This window comes from Macaca thibetana, chromosome 16 (assembly GCF_024542745.1).
Source record: "Macaca thibetana thibetana isolate TM-01 chromosome 16, ASM2454274v1, whole genome shotgun sequence".
NCBI classification, from domain to species: domain Eukaryota; kingdom Metazoa; phylum Chordata; class Mammalia; order Primates; family Cercopithecidae; genus Macaca; species Macaca thibetana.
In genome coordinates, this window is record NC_065593.1 from 6,978,204 (window position 1) to 7,002,381 (window position 24,178).

At 40.1% G+C, this 24,178-nt stretch overlaps 1 long non-coding RNA gene across 1 annotated transcript in view; it reads right to left on the minus strand.

The window, feature by feature from the left end:
- Positions 1-6,444: 6,444 nt before the first annotated feature.
- The window catches only part of LOC126938404 (uncharacterized), a 52,356-nt gene continuing 34,622 nt past the window's right edge, over positions 6,445-24,178 (minus strand). Inside the window, exon 3 of the long non-coding RNA XR_007720084.1 lies at positions 6,445-7,931. This is a non-coding gene — a long non-coding RNA (uncharacterized LOC126938404). The remainder of the gene's footprint in view (positions 7,932-24,178) is intronic.

The window sequence follows — 24,178 nt, forward strand, 5'->3', positions numbered from 1 at the left end:
AATTCTGTCTGCAGTTCAACACAAGCATGGTTCAGTTCCTCCTGGGTGTTAGTCCCTGGGGATGTTCACGCCACTTCTTCTCTCCCTGCTCAGCTCCACACTTGTTTTGAAGTGTGCCTCAGCTGCCAACACCCTGCCCCCTAACAGAGCAAACTCAAAAACACTGGAAACATACAGGAACTAACACAGGAAACCAAGCTCAGAGCACACGTGGTACAGGAAGGTGTGGGATGCCTCGCTGCTTTCTGGAGCACAAAATCAAACCTCAGTGTCACTTAGCAAGAAAAGGCATGATGATGACAAAACACCATGGGCCCTCCGTGCATGTGCCACTTTCAAAGGGAAGCTTGGTCCAGAGACTATGGGTCTCAATATAGCCAACTAGGAACCTTAACACTTTGGTACAATGGACAATTTTTTTCTGCAGAGAACCGGAAACTGAGAAACTTAGGCTACCTTATGTGCCAGGAAGCCTCTCGCAGAACCAATGGAAACACTGAGTTTCAAGAAAGATCTGATTCAAGCCTAAACCCCTTGGTTAAAAATAGCCTAGAAACCCTGGCATAGTTAAAGCCATCTCACATTCTGACTCTCTGTGAAAGTCAAAACCTGCTCATTGGCAGGGAGGATATTTCACCAAGAAGCGGCCCCAGGGAGCAGAACCAAGACCTGGAAGCTGAAAAGATAAGAGAAGAAATTTTGGGAGAACCGTTTGATAATTAGAACTGGCCTAAAAGTGTGCTGTGTGAAGAGGATAAACTTTCTGCCCCAGCAGTGATGGAAGCAGAGGCTGGAGGTTTAGAGATGATTCTTCTGAGCAAGGTGTGGGTGGAGACAAAGAGGGTCTGGAATGATTTACAAGATCACCTCACTACAGTGCCCCCCATCCCTTTCATTTCCAATCCTAAATTTGGGGCAGTGGAGCATAGCGAAAGGAGATTTAGAGTCAGGTAAATCTGACTTTAAATCCCAATCCTGTTCTTGGCTGAGTGTGTAAACTTACGCGCTTCATCTCTTCTCCTCCAGATTTCCTTATCTGAACGGTGGGATAATCCCCCTACACTGCAGAGTGTCGTGATGAGTAGATAAACCTTGCATGAGTGAACACTCCGGAAATATAATCGTAACTATTGTAAGTAGGTAAACGAGGCCCACATATGAGGACTCAGGCTGGACAAGACCTTGGAAATGATCCAGTTGGTCGTCTTCACTTTACAGCTCAGGAACTAAAACCTAACGAATATACATCATCTTCCCCAAATCTGACAAAGTTAGTGGTGGAGTCAATATTATTAGCTAGTTCCATTTCTACCTCCAAAGACCATGTCTTCATTCTACCGTTCAGCTTAGTTTCTGCCAAGAAACTCTATTCCAACTAGACCACTTCTCAAGTTCTGGGTACGACTTTTATCGAGGGTCACTCTATATACAACTCAATGTGCCAGACACAAGGGAGACCGTGATGAAAAGTGAGAGTCATACCCAGGAGGAGCTCATGATCCATTTACCTGGGAGCCAAACATGGTCATTTCAGTCCCTAAAGATGGAGAAGTGGCATACGGGAAAGAGAGCCTGAACCCCACAATCTCCACAGAGATTACCGCAGAGGATGCCAAAGCGGGCAGGCATCTGGGACTTAGGTGGCGTTAACTTGAAGCCTGGACATTGCTTTTGCTTCTAGCTCAGGGTCTCATGAGAAATGCTTACAACACCGGCCACAGCCCTGGAACATCCCAGTTGACAGAATCCTCCTACATTCCAAGAGGTGCCCATAGGAGGACAGCATTCATTGTAAAATTGGACATGCAGGCATATGTACACCCGGTTTTGTTGCTTTTGCTTTTGTTGTTATTTTTTTAACCAACATTCTGCCCTGCCTGCTCTTTTTGGGCCCCAGCACAGGGTACCAAAGCTGTATTCCTTCATGTCATCCACTTGCATTATTTCCGAGATCCTTCCATGACCCTTTACATAATCTTCCAACAACTTCCTGTCCCCAAAAAGGAACTTGCTCCACCAACCCAATGTTAAGTAGGCATCATAATCCGAGCACTGGGAGCATGCACTTAGCCACTCATCCATGTCAAGGGGGTGTCATCATCCTTGGATCTGTTTTTATACGGGTGATGGCACTTAGCCAAGACATTTTTATTCAGTGTGCCTCCGTTTCCTCATTTGTAAGCAAGGAGAATAAGACTAAGTCAGAAGTTGTGAAAAAACGCACCAAAGAGCCCCAGCATTTCACACGGTGCTTCAGATACCTGCTCAGAGGCTGGAAGGTGCCAGAAATGGGGTTCTGTGTCCCCAGTTCTCCTGTCTCCACCTCATCAGTCTCACTTCTGCTCTCATCCTTTAAATATTGGTTTTCCATATAGGATTCTAACTGAAAAACGTGTTCCAGTACTTTAAAAAGTTTTAAAACCTCTAAACCCAGTGTTCCCTAAGGACTCTTCCAACCTGAAATCTCTGACTTTGATATTCCATGCTTCACAGAGGACATGAATTCATGCTGGTGGCCACCCTGATCTGAGCCAGCATAAGAAGGCCTTCTATTTGTGAAGTCAAAGTTAAAAGATTGGGGGGTGGTGTGTGTGTGTGAGAGAGAGAGACAAGAGTTGAAGTGAATCAAAGCCCTCACATGCTAGCATTCTTGTTACCAGATTGTAACGATTGCCGCCACTTTTTTTTGTTTTTTTTTTTTTTTTGAGACGGAGTCTCGCTCTGTTGCCCAGGCTGGAGTGCAGTGGCTCGATCTCCACTCACTGCAAGCTCCGCCTCCCGGGTTCACGCCATTCTCCTGCCTCAGCCTCCCGAGTAGCTGGGACTACAGGCACCCACCACCACGCCCGGCTAGTTTTTTGTATATTTTAAGTAGAGATGGGGTTTCACCGTGTTAGCCAGGATGGTCTTGATCTCCTGACCTTGTGATCCGCCCGTCTCGGCCTCCCAAAGTGCTGGGATCACAGGCTTGAGCAACCGCGCCCGGCCAGTTGCCGCCACTTTTTAAAGGAAAGAGTGGAAAGGGCTTTTCAAATAAAAACTTTTATTTACCCAACAGTAACAGTGCCACGTTTTATAGAGTTACCAGCAGAATACCTTATAGGAAATCCTTTTATCTGATTCTACCACCAGATAGCACCTTGTTTGATCTTTCCGAGTTCTCCCATTTTATTTTCCTTATCCATTTTTGGTCCTCATTTTCTTCAAGAGTATAAACTGGCAATGCTTCATTGTTTCCATTCAGAGAGACAGATTTCAAATGGAAAGTATTGCATCTGATTTCAGGTAGTGTGTGTGTTTTGCGGTTCTTTATGAAAAGAACTTAAGGCCGGGCACGGTGGCTCACACCTGGAATCTCAGCACTTCAGGAGGCTGAGGCGGGTGGATCATTTGAGGTCATGAGTTTTTGAGATCAACCTTGCCAACATAGTGAAACCCCATCTCTACTAAAATACAAAAATTAGCCAGGCATGGTGATGCATGCCTGTAGTCCCAGCTACTCAGGAGGCTGAGGCAGGAGAATCGCTTGAACTGGGGAGGCAGAGGTTGCCAGTGAGCTGAGATCATGCCATTGTACTCCAACCTGGGTGACAGAGCAAGACTCCATCTCAAGCAAATGACAAAAAAAAATAGAGCTTAAAATTCCTGTAAAACTCTTGTAAGTCATTCCTCCTCCTTATTTGCAATGTGATTTGAACAAGGTCTTATTGGATTTTTTGTTTCCCCTTAGCTTAGGGAAAATGACAATACAGTCATGTGCAAAATGTTAGTGGAAAAGGAAGAAATGATGGTGTTTTGGGAGGTGGAAAGCATTGGCAGAGGTAATGCAAATGATGAGACAGGAAATGCAAATGATGGGATAGGAAATGCTAATGATGAGACAGAAAATGCAAATGATGAGACAGGAAAATTCAAGTAGAGCCTTGAAAACAGGGAAAATGTCCTATTCATCTTTCTATTTGTGTCCCGTAAGATATTTAGAAAACAGTCTCAGTGCTAATGAACATCATACTTATACAGCAATGATTTGTTAAACTTTCTCCTGCATAACCTTCTACTTACCTACTTCATCCCTATAACAAAGAGGAGGTATAGACACCTCCCAAGGATGAAAAACCAGTACAAAATTTAACTGCATAAATTTGAAGGAAGCTCTTGATGTTTTGTAGGTGAGTGTGGTGTAAACACTTTCTATCACACCTATGATTCCCTCCCCTTTCTCTCCTGAAAACTCAATATTCTCTCTCATTTGGAATTGATTCTTACTCAAGTACTCAAAAACTGTCTCTTTACAGAGATAAATTGACCTGAGTTTGAATCTATCTATTTCTTAGCTTTTGAATATGAGTATATTGCAGGGATTATACCTACAAAGACATAAGTTGGCTAATTGGTTATTTAGATTATAAGTTGGTGGGGGTGAGGGGTTTGCAAGATTTATATTTTGAAAAGTACGCTAGCTATAGTGTGAACAAGTTGGAAGGAAGTCAAAGACGCAGGATGAAGTTAGAAATTTATTGCAGTGGTCCAGGTAAGAAATTATGATAGTTTGAATTAGCGAGGTGGCAGTGATGAAAGAAGAGGATGGATAGAATTGGGATGTATTTAGGAAGTGAAAAATAATGTGATTTGATGATGAATCACACGTGAAAAATGAAGAAGAAGGTGGTGTTAAGGCTGACTCTCTGATTTCAGTCTTGTGCAATTAACTGTATACATAATGTCGTTCTCTAAGATCTTTAGAGTGGACTGAGTTTAGAGGAAAGGGGAGAAGATAGAAGATCAGGAGTTTAGAAGAAAGAGAAGAAGGTCGGCGTTTTGCCATAGTTAGGGAGGGTCCTACTGACATCTAATGGGTAGAGGTCAGGGATGATGCTTAACACCCTACATTGCACAGGACAGCCCCTACAACAGAGAATTGTCAATAGTGCTGGTCGGGCATGGTGACTCATGCCTGCAATCCCAACACTTTGGGAGGCTGAGGCGGGCAGATCATGAGATCAGGGATTCGAGACCAGCCTGACCAACATGGTGAAACCCCATCTCTACTAAAAATACAAAAATTAGCCGGGTGTGGTGGCGCACGCCTGTAATCCCAGCTACTCAGGAGGCTGATGCAGGAGATTGGCTTGAACCCCGGGAGGCAGAGATTACAGTGAGCTGAGATTGTGCCACTGCACTCCAGCTTGAGTGACAGAGCAAGACTCCATCACTAAAAAAAAAACATCAATAGTGCCATGATTGGAAAACCTTTCCACAAAGGAATACAAAGCACTGGAATTAGTAACTATTCATGCAGTAGAATTTTTTATAATATCTCTCCATTTATTTTTATTTTCTTTTATTTATTAGTTTTTGATTGACAAAAAAATGTATTTATTATTCACAACATGTTGCTTTGAAACTTGTACACATTGTGGAATGGCTGCATTGAGCTGAGTAACATATGCATTACCTCACACACTAATCATTTTTGTTGTGAGAACACTTAATATCTACTCTCTTGGCAATGTTCAAGAATGCAATACATTGTTATTAACTATAGTCCCCATGTTTTACAATAGCTCTCTTGAACTTATTCCTCCTAACTGAAATATTGTGTCCTTTGACCAACATCTTCCCAACCCTCCAATTCCTTAAGGCCCCGGTAACCACCATGCCACTTCCTGCTTCTATGAGTTCTTTTTTACACTCCACATGTAAGTGAGACCATGTAGTATTTTTCTTTCTGTGTCTGCTTTATTTCATTTTCCATAACGTCCTCTAGTTTCATCCATGTTGTCCCAAATGACAGAATTTCCTCCTTTTTTTTTGAAAGCTGAATATAATTTTTTAAATACTTACAAGTTGAAGCAATTGATGAGATTGAAAAGAGATTGGATATTCGGGAGATACAGTGCCACCCAGATTATAAGATTCCTGCGAAGGAGAAAGTAGATAGGGTCTAAAGCACATGTAAGGAGTTGATCTCTTTCAGAAAGAGAAACAGCTGCTCTATGGAATAGGCAGGAAGGAGGACCAGATATGTACAGATGCTGTTGTGTTAGTGAGTTTGGCAGCAGGATTTGGGAGTGTGGAGTTGGGGGAGTGGCCATATGTGACAGTGTCTATTATCTCTGTGAAATATGAAATAAAGACATCCATTGATGGGTAGGAAAGTTGGGTGTTTAAGGAAGCTAGATAAGTTCTAGAATGGTCATTGTGGATTGCTGGACTGTAGGTTGACCAGAAATGTCTGAAGGATTCTGGCACTGCGGTGCCCATTCAGAATGGATTCTCATGAATGTATGATGGTAGAATTTGCTCTGTTGTGTTTTTCTCCAGCTGCTTAAATGTAAGAAGAGAGACAGCACACAATGTGGGTTGCTCTAGAAATGGACTTCAGCCAAATGGGGTCTGACAAAAGCCCGAAGGGGCGAGGGAGTTTAGGATTTTGGCAGGAGTTTAGGATTTTGGCAGTAGTATCACTGAAAAAATGGACTCTGAAATCTAACCTGGATAGGTAGAAAACTGAAGACAGGGGAGGGCTGAAGGATGGGGAAAATTGAAGATAAAGAAGCTAGAGGTCGCAATGAAATCAAGATCTATTTCAGTGGTTGCAATTAAAAAGCCAAGATGGTGGCCAGGCGCAGTGGCTCATATCTGTAATCCCAGCACTTTGGGAGGTTGAGGCAATTGGGGAGGCTGAGGCTGTTGGGTCACCTGAGGTCAGGAGTTCAACACCAGCCTGGCCAACATGGCAAAACCCTGTCTCTATTAAAAATACAAAAATTAGCCAGGCATGGTGGTGGGTGCCTGTAATCCCAGCTACTTGGGAGGCTGAGGCTGGAGAATCACTTGAACCTGGGAGGCAGAGGTTATAGTGAGCTGAGATCACGCCACAGCACTCTAACCTGGGCCAACAGAGTGAGACTCTGTCTCAAAAAAAAAAAATACATAAATACATAAATAAAAATAAAGCCAAGAAGGAAAAGAAGGAAGTTGTGGTCAGAAATGGGGTGCCTTGCATTAATGATCTGGAGGAGATGCTATGATACAGAGTGGATGAGGAGTCACAGCAGTCTCTGGAGATGAGAAGATTAAAGACCAAAAACTTCCACGTGTTACATAAAGTATGATTGTTACATGGAATTTATTTTCTTTGCTTTTTTTTTTTTTTTTTTTTTTTTTTTTAGTAATTTAGAAAGGATACATCCTGTTTGTATCTCCAGTTATCTTTATCAAGAGTTAAATAATATCCCTCTTGGGAACAATGAGGAAATAAGTGTTTTCTCCTACCATTCTATCTCCTTCGTTTCTATTTTTGTATGGCAAAACATTAGGCTCAAATTATTATAATTAGGCCATTTTTATACTATAAGTATCCTCTTCCAAGAGTTGCATTTTACACTTTTATTCCGTTTTATAATTATATATAAAACAATCATCTAGATTTAATTTTCTTTGTACTTGTTTCAATGGTCACTGATGTGACTCTCACATCCCACAGCTCTGTATTTAGATTCATTCACTGCCAGTTAAATCAGGTCTTCGAGGGCTTTGTTGAGAGGGTTATAACAGTGAGTTGCACATCTAAGAACATTTCTTCCACTACCCTTTCACTTAAACAATTTCCTAAATACAGGTTTCTTAGAGGATAGTCTTTTTCCCTTGAAGCTCTTCTGGCACCATGTTATTTCTCCCGCCATTAGGCATTGCAGAGGAAAATATTGAATGCAGTTCAATTTCTGCTCCTGTGGGGTCAACATGCTTTTCTGTCCAAATGCCTCTTGGAATATTTTTCTTGATCTTCAGTTCACAAAGGTAGACGAAGGTAGGTCTAATAAGTGTTGGTGTCTTTCAAGAAATTTGCTTGATTCTTTGCAAGCCTTTTAGATGTTCAGACTTAGGTTCTTGTCTGTCCATTAGTTCTTGTAAAAATTTCTAAATGTCTAGAATAGATAATAATCATAGATCACAATGAAATATTCATATTAACAATAACAATAGCAACAATTAAAATAGTTCATTTAATTTGGTTTTCCCCCACCCCATGTCATCCTAAAAGCAGGATTACAAAGACTTAAGTGTAATCAGTATATTTGCCATATGATTTCACAAGCAGGGAAAGAGACAAGCAGAAAGGATAAATGCCTACACAGTATATGATATTAGCTCATTACCCTTGTGGGTAGCTCAAATCAATCCTGACAGAGACCATCTGAGAAGCCCTCTAGAATGCACCTCCAATGGGAAGACAAGAGGCAGGGCATTTACATACAACTACAGTACGCCCCCATTTCCTATCTGCATCTAGGCACAAGGTGATAAAATTCTTGATGCTTTGGACATGGCCCTGTAGGCTCTTGAGGTGGAATCGGGGATCAGGGAGGCCATGGATATTCTCTAGAACTGTCTTCCAGAGCTGCAGTTAAAGTCAAAGGGGGGAAGGGGACAGTAGAGCTAGACACCAATAGTATCTGATACTACAGCCAACCTTTCCTCAGCTCTTCTGATGTTCTAGGCAGTGGTCAAAGCACTGTGCATGAATTAACTCCTTTATTCCTTATGATAACCCGATGAGGCAGATGGAGAACAATTTGTTTTTAAGTTGTCTTTATACAGACTCTTCTGACTTATTATCCCTTTTTCAAAAGAGGTCCTAGGGCCCCTAGACCCCTCGGACAGTTTTTGTTACTTCCCAGTCCTGCCTAGATTATATTATTGATCATCTGAAACATTCTTTCTTCATCACCTGCAGCTTCACGTACCACTGTTCTTTCACTAAACCCACGCAGCAAGACTATAATCCCACAATCTGCCTCCTCAGCTCCATTGCTGAGCTGCTAAACATTATGAAAAAAATGTCAATGAACAATTGTCATTTCCAGACTCCAAGTTCAACTGGACATTCAGGATGATCCAAGATACCATTCTCTTTTCCTCAGGCAGCTTTGTCTCCTATTTCCATTAGCAATCTACAAAACATTTACACCTAACTCATGCCCTCCACCAAAACTTAACTTTCCACTTTAAAAACTTTGCCTCCTATTTCACCAAGAAAACTGAGACCATCAACCTCAACTGTTAGATTTACAGCAAATCTACACATTCAACCCCCAGATTAAAGGAATGATCTGACTCTCCTCTTTATCAAATTCAACTTCCCTCTCCTCCATATTCGTGATTGCGTCTCCTCTCTGTTCTAGCTGATCTCCTATATCAATTATCTATTCTTATCTCATATTATCACCCTCTCCCTATTTTCTCCTCCTATTTTTTCAATATGCTCAGTTTTCTCTTATGCTTATAAAATCCCTTTCTTGACACAGAGTCTACCTTCTATATATATATATATCATCCTAACTCTCTTCTCTTTTCAGCCTGATTTTTGAAAATATAATCTATATTTAAACATCATACAGATCTGACCTTTGATCTGTGCATTCCACTGAAATTGCTCTCAATGCATATCTCTATATTGCTAGATCTCGAAATGCAAATTTCTCTTGGCTTCAATGACACAAACCTTTCCTGGTTTTCTTTCTACATCATTGATTATTCCTCCTCCTCAGGATCCCTTGCTGGTTCCTTCCTTGCCCAACTTCTAAATATTGGAGGGGCCTTAGCCCTTGATTCTCAGGTGAGGGGTATCTTCTAAATTCTAAGCACGGATATAACTATAGCAGTATTCATACAGTTGACCCTTGAACAATCTGGGGGCTAGAGGTCCCAACCACCCACACACAGCCAAAAATCCATGTATAACTTGACTCCCCCAAAACTTAACTACTAATAATCTACTGTTGAGCAGGAGCCTTTCAGATGACATAAACAGTCAATTAACACATGTTTTATATGTTACATGTGTACTATATTCTTACAATAAAGTAGGTTAGAGAAAAAAAGTTATCAAGAAAAGCTTAAGGAAGATAAAATATATTTACTGTTTATTAAGTGGAAGTGAATTATCATGAAGATCTTCATCCTTGTTATCTTCATGTTAAGTAGGCTGAGGAGGAAGAGGAGGAGGAGGGTTTGGTCTTGCTGTTTCAGGAGTAGTAGAGGCAGAAGAAAATTCCATATAAGTGGGCCTGTGCTGTTCAAACCTGTATTGCTCAAGGGTTGACTGTACTGACTTTTTACTACAAACACACCAGAATTCATTTTTCTTTTTTTTTTTTTTTTTTTTGAGACGGAGTCTAGCTCTGTCGCCCAGACTGGAGTGCAGTGGCGCGATCTCGGCTCACTGCAAGCTCCGCCTCCCAGGTTCACGCCATTCTCCTGCCTCAGCCTCCCGAGTAGCTGGGACTACAGGCGCCCGCCACCACGCCCGGCTAATTTCTTTTTGTATTTTTAGTAGAGACGGGGTTTCACCGTGTTAGCCAGGATGGTCTCGATCTCCTGACCTCGTGATCCGCCCGCCTCGGCCTCCCAAAGTGCTGGGATTACAGGCTTGAGTCACCGCGCCCGGCCTCATTTTTCTAAATGAATGTTTTCACCATTTTACACACTTGCTAATCTTCCTCAGTTAGTAAAGTACTAAGAATCACCTTCAGAAACACCCACAAAGCACACAAGAAAAACATTGTCTGCTGTAACAGCACATTTTCTTAAGAACAAAAATCATGTTATCTACTTTATTTACTAGACTTAGCTTGAAATGATTTTGTGGGCTTTCAAAACTCAAACCCACCCTTAAAAGATTAAAATCTCCCATCATCAATGTTATTCCATAGAATGGACCATAGCCTCTGAAGTTCACAAAGAGTTTCAGTAATTTTCTGGACAAGTAAATGGTTTTAAAATATGTGAACAATAATTGGAGGACAGTTCTATCAGATATTTTAATATATGGACTTTTAAAGTCCCCATGAAAAAATCTTAAAAATATGTCACATCTTGTGGTATCACAACCTACAACTAACGTAGTGCCAGAGCCCAGAAAGTGATCAATAAATTTGTGTTAAATAAGGTCATTGTATTAATTTTGAATCCTTCCTTGTATAGAATTTGTGGAAGACACTGGGTTGGGAGAACAGATTAGTTTTAAAGGTATGTTAAATTAAATTAAGTATAAACTAAAGCAAACTGCAGCCTAAGTGTGTAAACAGGTTGGAACCTAACTTAAGAGCATATTCTTGTAACAAGTTGCTGAGTCTCAGCCAATCACAGACTGCCAACTGATCAGCTCATAGTCACATGAGGCAAATACTTTATCACACCATGTCGAAATAAGGTATAGCATAAGCTGTAACAAAGCAATCAAGCTATTTCTGTATGACCTTTCCTTTTTCTCTCTACAAATACTGCCTGCTCACTTGTGGGCTGTACTGCTGGGTGGAGCTCTCTGAACCTCTGCCGGTTCTGAGTGCTGCCCAATTCATAAATTGTTCTTTGCTTGAGTAAACTGTCTTGAATTTAATTTGTCTACAGTTTTTCCTTTAACAGTTTGTCGTTAGAAGTGGGACTGGAAGTAGACCTCCAGCAAACTCCAGGAGCGCTCAGTGACCAAGCGAAGTATTCACAGGGCTCACTGTGACCACTGATCTGTCTCAGCAACTGGGGTCATGGAAGAGTTGTCTGTCTCTCCAGTTGGAGCTCCACAAACCTGGGTTTTGATCTCTTTCAGAAGAATTTATTTGAGCATTTTAAGTGTAGACTATGTTTGAAAGTTGCCATAGAAACAGAACTGGGTTCTGTAGCAAGTCCTCAGGCTTCCAACTAGGTCAGACAGAAACTGAATTAGGTTCATTAGGTAAGTAATTCCCTACTTAAAGATAGGGAATCATGGGTTGGTCTGGATAAAAGGAGCCAGAACTTCTCTATCTGGAATTCCAGCCAATTTCATGTATAAGAACTATGGGCCTAGAACCTGGAGAAACATGTGAGCCTTACCACAGGTAACTTAGAGTTACAGTGGCCACAGTGGGGAATAATGCTTACAAAAGACAAGCAGGCACATACCTTTAGAGTTACAACAGCTACAGAGACCAAGAGGACCTCCTCATACATATTTTAAGCCCAAACAGAGAAATAGAAAAATCCTATACTAAAGTACCCTATGCCCCAAGATGTCTGTCCTTATTGTAAATAGCCAGGCCATTGAAAAATAAATAGTCCACATTTATACCAGTTATATGATGTACCCATTCCCTTTGGCCTGGACTATTTCCCCATTAGAGGTATTCACTCAAGGACTTCACTCCTGGGACGATGATCAACCAATATCTCAGAGAGAAAAAGTAATATTCCTGTGGTGAGGTTTTTCAAATCAAGTTCAAAAGATCCCTCTTTCGATCCTGTCTAATTGACACTTGAATCATGAAAATATATGAACTAGTCCTCTCTCTTCTCATTTTGATCCTGCTTCTCCAACGGAAACCTGTCAACTGAAGCCCCTCCTCTTAAATACCTACTGACCATATGGTTTGCCAAATCTGTCTACCTCTTTCCCATTGTCATTGTCTTTGCTATGCTCTAAAATGCTTTACTGAAGAAAAATACACAACTAATTGGTCCATCAGTCAATCTTGAAACCAAACAAACATAAAAAGGATGAACCAATCTCTGACCATAAAACAAGATTAGAAGTATCCACGCTTTACTACCTAATGAGTACAACGTTTACTATTCAGACGATGGGTTCTCTAAAAGTCCAGACTTCCTCACTATACAATATATGCATTTAAGTAAGAAACCTGTACTTGTACCCCCTAAATGAGAGAAAGAAAGAAAAAAGAACAAAAGAAAGAAAAAGAACAAATAGAAAGAAAGAAGACAAAAGACAGAAAGAGAAAGAAAGAAAGAAGAAAAAAGAAAGAAAGAGAGAGAGAGAAAGAGAGAGAGAGAGAGAAAGAAAAAGAAAAGAAAGAAAGAAAAAGAAAGAAAGAAAGAAAGAAAGGAAAGAAAGAAAGGAAAGAAGAAAGAAAGAAAGAAAGAAAGAAAGAAAGAAAGAAAGAAAGAAAGAAAGAAAGAAAGAAAGAAAGAAAGAAAGAAAGAAAGAAAAAGAAAGAGAGAAAGGAAGGAAGGGAAGCAAGGGAAGAAGTGAGAAATGGAAAGAAAAAGAAAGAAGAAAAGAAAGAAAAGAAAGACACAAAGAAGGAAGGAAGGGAAGGGAAAGGAAGGGAGAAAAGGAAGGAAAGGAAGGAGAGGAAGAAAGGAAGGGAAGGGAGAAAAGGAGGAAAGGAAGGAAAGGAAGGAGGGAGAGATGGAGGGAAGAAGGGAAAGAAGGAAGGAAGGAAGGAAGGAAGGAAGGAAGGAAGGAAGGAAGGAAGGAAGGAAGGAAGGAAGGAAGGAAGCTGAATCCAGGCATTCAAAGTGTTTGTTTTTTTGTACCTGGCACATGGCTAAAATTTTAGAATGAAAACTCTAAGATCTGTTTCTGTTTATATGTTTATGTATGTCTGTATGTATAATTTAAATGTGATATTTTTCTATCTCCTTATGATATCACCAAAATTAAATTATAAAAGAGCCCTATTTGTTTGGCTTAAAGAAAATTAAGTGCTTATATAAATCAAGTATTCTCTTGGAAAAATAAGAACTAGCCCAGATGCTTTTCAAGTTCATATGACTTGGGTAATTTTCGGTAAATAAGAATATTGTTAGTTTTATTATAACAGGCTTATCTTCAGAGTCGTCACCATTAAATACAACACAAACACACAACTTCCTAATTAGGTTTGCTGGAAATAAGCTTTCGTTATCTCTATATTACAAAATTTATCGGCAAGAAAAATAACATAAGATGATGTCTAGCTGTTTAATGTCTCGTATTTATGAGAAATCCAAGCATAATTATTAAAAAGAAACAACAAGTGAGTCAAATAGATGCAAGCAAGATACACTTCCAAGTTTTTTTTGTTTTTTTTGTTTTTTTTTGAGACAGCGTCTTGCTCTGTCTCCCAGGCTGGAGTCCAGTGGCGCAATCTTGGCTCACTGCAAGCTCTGCCTCCTGGGTTCACGCCATTCTTCTGCCTCAGCCTCCTGAGTAGCTGGGACTACAGGCGCCCGCCACCACACCGGGCTAATTTTTTGTATTTTTAATAGAGACGGGATTTCACCGTGTTAGCCAGGATGGTCTCAATCTCCTGACCTCGTGATCCGCCCGCCTCGACTTCCCAAAGTGCTGGGATTACAGGCGTGAGCCACTGCGCCTGGCCAAAAGGTTCTAACATTCTTATCAGGAATGGAAAGTTGACACTGAGGAAAGTCTGTACAAACAACAATTTAATTCTCAGGCCTAGAAAATAGAAAAGCTAAGAGGATAGAGATAGAATTTTGCCTCCTCTACAAACAACTTCTTATTACAACGAGACTAAAAATATCCAAGACTGTTAGTAAACATGTTCTGTGCCACTCTAACAAACTGTACTGTAAGAAAGCACATGTGGGCCAGGCGCGGTGGCTCAGGCCTGTAATGCCAGCACTTTGGGAGACCGAGGCCGGCAGACCGTCTGAGGTCAGGAGTTTGAGACCAGCCTGGCCAACATGGGAAACCCCATCTCTACTAAAAAAATTACAAAAATTAGCCAGGCATGGTGGTGGGTACCTATAATCCCGGCTACTCAGGAGGCTGAGGCAGGAGAATCACTTAAACCTGGGAGGCAGAGGTTGCAGTGAGCCGAGATTGCACCACTGCACTCCAGATTGGGCAACAAAACATGATTACATCTCAAAAAAAAAAAAAAAAAAGAGAGAAAAAAAAAGCACATGCTTCTACATATCTTCTAGCTATTATGGTTCAGAATTGCTGGTGTGACAGACAGTTCACAATTATTTGCACCATGGTGTTCACTGGAACTTAAGGTCATGGGGTAAAAAATTCTAATTAATATATGTAACTAAAATTACTAGTAATAATAAAAGAAACAACTGTATATGCAAGTATACAAGGAAGGTAATATATGCTTTTCATGATAAAAAGCTATAAGTTATGAAGATGTTCTGTTTTGTTAAGGGAAAAAGAGAGTAGTTTTTATCCTAAATTAGAATGACTGGTTATTCCAAATGAGAAAGATGAAAAGCATAGGACAAAAAAGTGAATGGGTAAGAAAATTGTAGAAGGTTTATGGAAGATGAATCTTGTGAAAGAAATTTGATGTGTGGTCAAACTGGCTAATCAAATAAGTAGAAGGGAATTACTTATTAGTTTTTCTTAAACTTGAGCATTAATATCAAAATATCACTAACACAAAACTAGAATTTGGTCCTTTCTGGTAAAAAAAAAAACAAGGTTTTCTTGGAGTATTGGTTTGCTCTTAATGGGCAAATGTGAAAGGCTTTTCTTAGTCTTTTAGGCAATTGACCAAGGTGAAAAGATTCTGTGTCTTACTATGATATTTCCTCTACTTCATGATGTATTTATTAGGATTTGGATCATATAAGAAAACTGAGTCCTCTCTATTAAAAAAGCTAAGGTTTTTCTTGGCTATGTAATTTTCTGTTTTCGCCTTTGAAGCCTTTAATTATCACTCTGGTTAAGTGAATGCCTGTTGTTTCAAGTGACTTGTCATCCTATTTTGATCAAGTGTTTTAAATCCTTGATATTTTTGACAAATGCCCTAAAATCAAATTCTAAATTAAATCTTTCTCTTGACCTTAAGTTAATTTTAAGAATTTTCAGATGAGCCCTTGGAACATCTTAAAATAATATCTTTCCTTACATAAAGAGAAATATTAAACAAATTTGGCTTGATATATGAAATTGTATAGAAAGCATTGTCAAACAATAAGTAATGCTAAACGTTACTTGAGTTATATTGAGATGGATGTGTTATTAACACGCATTCCAGAAATGGTATGAAATCTCCAGAAATCTGATCAGACCACCGGATTGGGTAAGAATTCACAGAACTCTTATGCAAAAAAATGGATTGGTTTCATAAAACTGCTAACCCTACATCGAGCACAACATGAATTAATTGAATACCAAGGAAATGATGTGGCAAATTTTCATGCTATGTCAAGCAGTACTGGAATTGTTAACATATGTGATTTGAATAAACTCCATCAAATTAATCCAAGTCAAATTACCTATGATAACCTATTTAATAAACAGTGGTATGCACCTGAACTGGAGAAACAAAACTGGAACGTAAGATGATGTAAATTCAGTGTTAAGCATGGACCCATGGGGAGCCTGGACCGCCACCTGTTCCTTCCTGAGCCCTTAAAACTTCCATCATCATTATTATTATTGTTATTATTATTATTGTTTTGAGACGGAGTTTCACTCTTGTTGCCCAGGCTGGAGTGCAATGGCGCGATCTCGGCTCATTGCAACCTCAGCCTCCGGGGTTCAAGCGATTCTCCTGCCTCAGCCTTCCGAGTAGCTGGGATTACAGGCATGCGCCGCCACGCCCGGCTAATTTTGCATTTTTTAGTAGAGATGGGGTTTCTCCATATTGGTCAGGCTGGTCTCACAAACTCCCGACCTCAGGTGATCTGCCCTCCTCGGCCTCCCAAAGTGCTGGGATTACAGGCGTGAGCCACCGTGCCTGGCCCCAAAAACTTCCATTATTAAAAGCACTCTATGACTCATTATGAAGCTGATAAAATAAAAGAAAATTAAATTTGGTGGGATGGTCATTCTAAAACTGCTAAAATGGTTAATAACCCACGTTTGATTTGTCAAACCCGTAATTCTGATAAGACAACAACTTTCGGGTGGTGCATTTCCAGTACCTGATGAATAATTTGAACACTTACAGATGGATTTCCTTCAACTGCTACTTTTAATACATGTTTTCTGGTTGTACAGAAGTTTTTTCATTCAGAAAGACGATGCTACATTAGTAGCTAAAAGGTTATTAGAAAATGTGTTTTACTGATGAGGCATTTCTGAAGACATCTAATAATAAAGGTATTTATTTCAATGGACAAGTTATACAACATTTAAAAAAGGTACTACAAGTACAATGGCATCAGACAAAGCTAACTGAATTGATGAGATTGCCTTGGTTAAAGGTATTACTGATTGATGGCTATCAGATCTACCCCCAGTGGAAAACACAGATTGGCCCTTTATGAAAGTTACTGGAAGGCCTATGCCCCTAATAATAGAACTCCATGTGTCTCCTTCTCATAAACTCTGAAATGACTCAATATTGCAAGGTTTTGATGCATTATGCCAAAGTATATTTTCACCAGGTAAAAGAAGCCTTTTGTAATCCACCAACTGATGCCAACCAGACCTTTCACAATCCAGAAGATTAGGTCTTTTAAAAAAGACACCAGAAAAAGACTGCCCTTGAACTCCACTGGGAGGGACCATACCAAGTACTTCTCTGCAGAAAAACTTCAGGGCCTCAAGTCTTGGATCCACATCTCTCAACCCAAGAGGACCCCTCAAAATTCTTGGAACTGTATACCCAATGGGGGGTCTCAAGATAAAACTGATTAGGGAGGTTTCTTCTCAGAAGCAGGTGGCATCTCAGGTGTGGACAGGTTTTTCAAGATCACACATCAAGACTTCTCTTCTCTGTCACCATGAAACATTTGTTCCTGGTACTCTTTTGTTCTGTTTATACATGACAAAATCATATGATATTGAAGATTTCATAATCCACAGTTTCTGTAAGAAATTTAATGTTGGATGTATCATGTTAAACCTAAATTTGTACATGATCTTACAGATTCTCTGGTTCAGCCTGTAACAAATTGCACGGATATTCCAAGTCTGACTAATTGTTCAAATTGCACCCTTTCTAGAGGGTTATGTTTTTCAATTCATATATTCAAATCCTTTATCTAAATCTAAGAGTAGATAATACCTGAGAATTTTGTAATTTGCAGTTAAATTATAGCATAAGAAAGCCAAAAGAAAGATAATTTAACAGTTTGTAGACCAATGTATAACTCTTATCCCTTAATTGTTGGTACCCTCCAACCATTAAATGATTCAGTAATGGAACTTTAGAAAAATATTACTAGTGCTTCCTTTTTGGTGACCCCTAATGCACAAGATGTCCCACAGAAACTGTCTTTTGTATCCCTTTAGAATATATTTTTATCTGTGGAAGATTTTAACAACCAACTCTATGTGTGGGCAACTCTATGTCTCAATAGTGGAAAATAAGGGGCCAATGTGGATTAAGTATTCTAACAGTATCACTGTCACTCCATAGCCTATTGGAAACTGAACACTGGTCTACACCTCTGAGTTTGCACTGCGGAATAAAGACAAATTTGCCAGCCCTCATAAATCTCTCTAAGTGGATGTCATTTGGTACAATGCTCCTTCCCTGACTTGGTATAAATGTCAATAAAGCTATGATGAGAAATCTGTCTCAGACATTAGCTACTATAGCTGTTCTACCACACAGGTTACAGTTGGCCAGCAAGCTTCTTTAAATTCTCTTGCTAAATTTGTTTTAGATAACATGATTGCTTCAGACTAGGAGTGCATGCAACTGATACAAACTCAGCTGCAAGAAGTCAGCAAACAAACTACTTAGTTAAAATTACTCATCTGGTTCCGTTTTGATATATTTGATTTTGATTGGTTTGATTTGTGGAGGGTCCTCTTAAGGAATATACTTCAGCTTCCCAGTATTGTTCTCAAAATAGCCAGAATAATAGTTTCTTTCTTGCCTCATATCCTCTGAAGACAGTCTTAAATGTTTGTATGCAGCATAAAATGGTCTCACTACAGTTAAAATAATGAAGACACCAGAACATAAGGAATCATCTAACTGACTTGATGTCATAAATTGTGAATTTGTACTGAGACCAAACAAGTCCATAATGATGACACAGTGGCATCAATACCCAAAGTTGGGTCAATGTCTCAAAATTGAGATGCTTATCAAAAGGGGAAATTTTTAATTTAATTAAATTTGGCCTAAAGTTGCCTCCACATGTAGCAAACTGCAACCTGACTGATATGGTCTGGCTCTGTGTCCCCACCCAGATCTCATCTGGTAGCTCCCGTAACTCTCATGTGTTGTGACAGGGATCTGGTGGGAGATGATTGAGTTTTGGGGGCAGGTCTTCCCCATGCTGTTCTCATGATAGTGAATAGGCCTTACAAGATTTGATGATGGTTTTAAAAATAGGAGTTGTGACCATGCACCAAGGATCACACCTGTAATCCCAGCACTTTGGGAGACCAAGGCAGGAGGATCGCCTGGGGTCCAGAGTTCGAGACCAGCCTGGTCAGCATGGTGAAACCCTGTCTCTATTAAAAATACAAAAATTAGCTGGGCATGGTGGCAGGTGCCTGTAATCCCCGCTACTCGGGAAGTTGAGGTAGGAGAATTGCTCGAACCCAGGAGGCAGAGGTTGTGGTGAGCAGAGATCGCACCATTGCACTCCAGCCTGGGCAACAGGTTCAGATTCCATCTCTAAAAGAAATGGGAGTTGCCCTGCACAAGCTCTCTTTTTTGCCTGCCGCCATCCTTGTAAGATGTGACTTGCTCCTCTTTGCCTTCCGCCATGATTGTGAGGCCTCCCCAGCCACGTGAAACTGTAAGTCCAATAAACCTCTTTCTTTTGCATATTGCCCAGTCTCGGGTATGTCTTTATCAGCAGCATGAAAACAGACAAATTCACTGACTTAGTATGCAAGCACGTTGCAACCTAACAAGAGTATATTCTTGTAAAAAGTAGCTGAGTCGTAGCCAATCACAGCAGCCAATTTCAGCCAATCACAGGCTGCCAACTGATCGGTCCACAACCATAAAAGGTAAATGCCTCATCACACCATGCCCACATCAGGTCAACACAGAGCTGTAGCCGGTCAAGCTGTCTCTGTATGTCACTTCCTTTTATTGTCTATAAATACTATCTGCCCATGTTGCCAAGTGGAGTTCCCTGAACCTTTCCTGATTTGTTCGTGACAATTCAGGCCCAATTCATGAACAGTCTTTTGCTCAAATAAATACAAACTCTACTGAATTGAATTTGTCTGACCTAAATTTTAAAAATAAATTTTTCTATTTTTCATTTCCAGGAGGACTTTTGTATTAAATTCTGAAATTGAAGATCAGAAAATGACTAAGTGGGCTTGTCTCACTTATCATCCATGCAGCTCTGAGCAAGTGATTATCTCTGGGTCTCAATTCTGTTATCTGGAAGTAAGAAACAAATTGCAGTACTTTTGTAGTTTCAAATGAGATAATGTATAAATGTAAAAAAGTGTTAATATTTCTAGGCTTCCACGACACTGACCCAGCAGTTCCATGGACAAAGCTTTCAGGGATAATCATCACCATCACACTCTGATTAACTCCAGGGCTCATACTCCAGCCATTGTCTCCTGGTTATTGCTGGTTTCTCCTCTCTCCCTTCGACATACATGGCACACCAGCCTCAATGACCATCCTCACATACACATCAACACATGCGCCCCTGTTGGAAACTGCTAGCAGCCTCAGCCCCTGCTGACGTAGGGATGCTGGAGCAATTGCTATCTGTGTATGAGGCTAATTCACTACCAGAGTGGCTGAAGACTCAGACCACAGCTGCCTGTGCTGGCTTTCTTTACCTAATCTGTGAAAATGCCAACATTCTCTTTCTCCAACAAGTCATCGTTGAGCCAAGACCTCAACAAGATGGGGAAGTCCCCTCCTTATGCACATAATAACTTCTCAGGCATGGGGAAAACAAACATAGGAGATCTAGGGATTACCAAATCCAATTAATGTCAAATCAAGCCCCAGCTCAGCCCCTGCAGCTCAATAGAGCTGCCTTGTGATTTGATTACTATCAAAATGGGTAGTCATGAATTCATCAACTCCCCCAGCAACAGCCCGTTAAGAGGCATTTCCAAAAATAACCCAAGTAAGCAAAGCATTAAGAAAACGGTAGACCCTTTGCCCTCTGGCCTTCCCAGAAGACATTCCCAAATGCCTCTACTGTTGCCTTATGCCCGCCCCCATGGGTAGGGCTATTTATTGTCCCCCATACTCAAATAGAGCTTCAATTAAAAATCAGGATTTGGCAGCAACAACCTGTTTTCTTGTCAGACACGTTGTAAATTGTATAAAATCTATTTTGGTGCAATTTACAACTTTGGAAATAAAAACACCCTCATACAGCAATTTGTCTGCTGTAGGAAGTCTGGACGCCTGGGCTCCTGGTCAGAGGTTGGAAAATGGCCAATAAAGGGAATGTGTTTGAGGGTGGAATGCATACAGTAGTGACCACCAACAGCTAGGTGTGGATACAGAAACACATTCCACCTCCTCTGAGCGCTGCATAAAGATTAAATGGATAATAAATTTAAAATATTTTGCACAGTACCTGGCACATTGTATTTTAATAAAAGCAGGGGGGTGGGGATGACGATAGTAGTAGTAATAATAGCAGTCGTCATCCTGGTAGTAATAAGAGTGGTAAGTGCTGAACCGGAGCCAGGAAAACGTAGGTTCTCATCATAGCTCTACTACTAATAAGCTATCCAGTCCCTCTTTCCTGAGTCCAGGAAAAATCAGTAAAAACACTGGAAAAGCAGATCAAAACCGGGGTAAAGTACCGTGCTCAAGGATAACTCATTATTACTAACTCAGCAATTACTTGAAACAGGCAAAGGTAGGCAGAGCCAAAGAGAAAAATTAGCTCTCACAACCTGAGAATGGAGCAATAAACTAGTCAACCTGTCTCCTTATTAGGCCCCTCCAAAAGCTTCTCTCAGGACAAAAATAGGCAGGAAAGTTCTGAAAGAGAAGATGCTGAGTTTTCCAGATAGTCAATACATATACGTTGTAAAAACTGAAATTTAAGTTACGTGATACCAGGACAGAAATAGACAGACAGATAAATAGAATCAAATGGAAAGACCAGAAACAAACTCAAGTATTTGATAAAGGTGACACTTTAATTCAGTAGAGGAGAAAAGATAGATTATAAGTAAATGGTATTGGAAAAAACAGATAGCCCTCTGGAAAAATAAATAGATACATTTCGTTCTCTAACTCATATAATAAAAGTAAATTACAAATTGAAAAATTGAAATATGTAAAATGAATCCATAAAAGAACTAAAATAAAATATGAGCCTTTTTTCTTAGAAAGGGTAATGCCTCCCTTAAAATATTATATAAAGCCCAAAAGCCATTAAAATCTTAACTATCACAAAATTGAAAAAGAAACTCTGCATGACAAAACATAAAAACAAAACAATAAAAACATAGAAAGCAACAATAAAAATGTCAAATTAGGAAGAAAATATATGTACATCATATCACAAAGGGCTAATTTTCCCAATATATAGAAAGTTCTGGCAAATCAATCAAAAAGGGCAAATATATAAACAGACTGTTTACAGAATACAAAATAGGGATGCTCTGAAACATATCAAAAAAAGCTTAATCTTCTTCGTAACAACAAAACCAGAATTACAAGATATCATTTCTTCACTCCTCAGATTTGCCATTAAAAGGAATAGGTAATGTGGTTAAGTAATAAAATAAAAAATATATACTTAGGTAATAAAAGTAATAATGGTATATAGAATATTACTACTTGTAGGGAAACACACAAACACTTACATGTTTTCGTAAGAAACTTGTGCCTGTAGTTGTCTGGGTAGCAAAAATGGATGGCTAATTGCAAAAATGTGGAATTAGCTTACATCCCATCAACCAACAAGTAGATAAAGGAAATGTAATATATATATATATATATATATATATATATATATACACACACACACCCCATATATATATATATATATATACACACACACACACACGCGCACGCCATGAAATACTACTCCGCCATAAAAAGGAACAAAATAATGGCATTTTCAGCAACTTGGATAGAGCTGAAGACCATTATTCCAAGTAAAGTAACTGAGAAATGGAAAACCAAGTATTGTACGTTCTCACTTATAAGCGGGGGCTAAGCTATGAGGACACAAAGGCATAAGAATAATATAATGGACTTTGGGGTCCACCGTACACATTTGGGTACAGTGTACACTGCTTGGGTGACGGATGCACCAAAATCTCAGAAATCACCACTAACTAACTTATTCATGGAAGCAGAACTCACCAATTCCCCCAAGGACTATTAAAATAAAATCTTAAAAAGTTTTTGAAGTTTTTATGCTTCTGTACCTGCTCCTGAGTACCTTATATTGTATGTATTTTGTCCAGCCCTCTTACTAATTTAATAGACGGGAAAAAGGCCACATAGCAAGCCTAAGCTCTTATAGCTATTTAGTGGCAGATCATGAACTACCAGCCTTCCTCTCTTCCCACTGTCCTAATTTGGTTGCCTGCTTATTCTTTAACTGGTAGCCGGGCACTAAGAGTCTCTGTCCTCCATTACCAGCATGGTATACTAAATGTACCTCAGAACTCCCTTTCCTTTTTATCCACACCTTTTTCTTCCTTCAAAACATAGCTCAAAATATCCCAGCTCCCCACCTGCCCATTCCTCACAGGCTTATGGACATCAATTACACATCATTATTGTGTTCTTTGTTGTTCAACTTTCAAAGCAGTGTTGCACAAGTAAGAAGGGCCCTTGGCCTGGGTTGCCAGGCCTCCTAATTATAGGTCCTAGCTTTCATTCTTGCTAGCTGGGAATTCAGAAGACCTCTCTAAGCCCCAGGTTCCCTGTTTGAGATATGGAACCATGGTGCCTGCCCCACCTATCTCACGACTATTAAGAGAATCAAATATGTCCAAATGTTTTATACATTTCATGAACGGTATTATAAGCATTTCAACCCTTAAAGAAAGCCTGTTGTTATTGAGGGAAAAGACGGGTTAGCCCTCCCATCTGAGTGATTACATGGAGCATTTCCTTCTTTAGACTAGTCTTTTTCTAAAAGCAGAAAGATACTCGGAAAGCAGGCATGGGGGTGAAACCTATCCACTGTACTTTCTGGGGAGGTGGTTTCAAATAAGAAAAATTGCACTCAGGAGGCTGACGCAGGAGAATCGCTTGAATCCGGGAGGTGGAGGTTGCCATGGGCTGAGATCACACCACTGCACTCCAGCCTGGGTGAAAGAGTGAGACTCCGTCTCAAAAGAAAAAAAGAAAAGAAAACAAAAACTGCAGAATTTGTTGGCCGGGCGCGGTGGCTCAAGCCTGCAATACCAGCACTTTGGGAGGCCGAGATGGGCGGATCGCGAAGTCAGGAGATCGAGACCATCCTGGCTAACACGGTGAAACCCCGTGTCTACTAAAAAAAAATACGAAAAACTAGCCGGGCAAGGTGGCGGGCACCTGTAGTCCCAGCT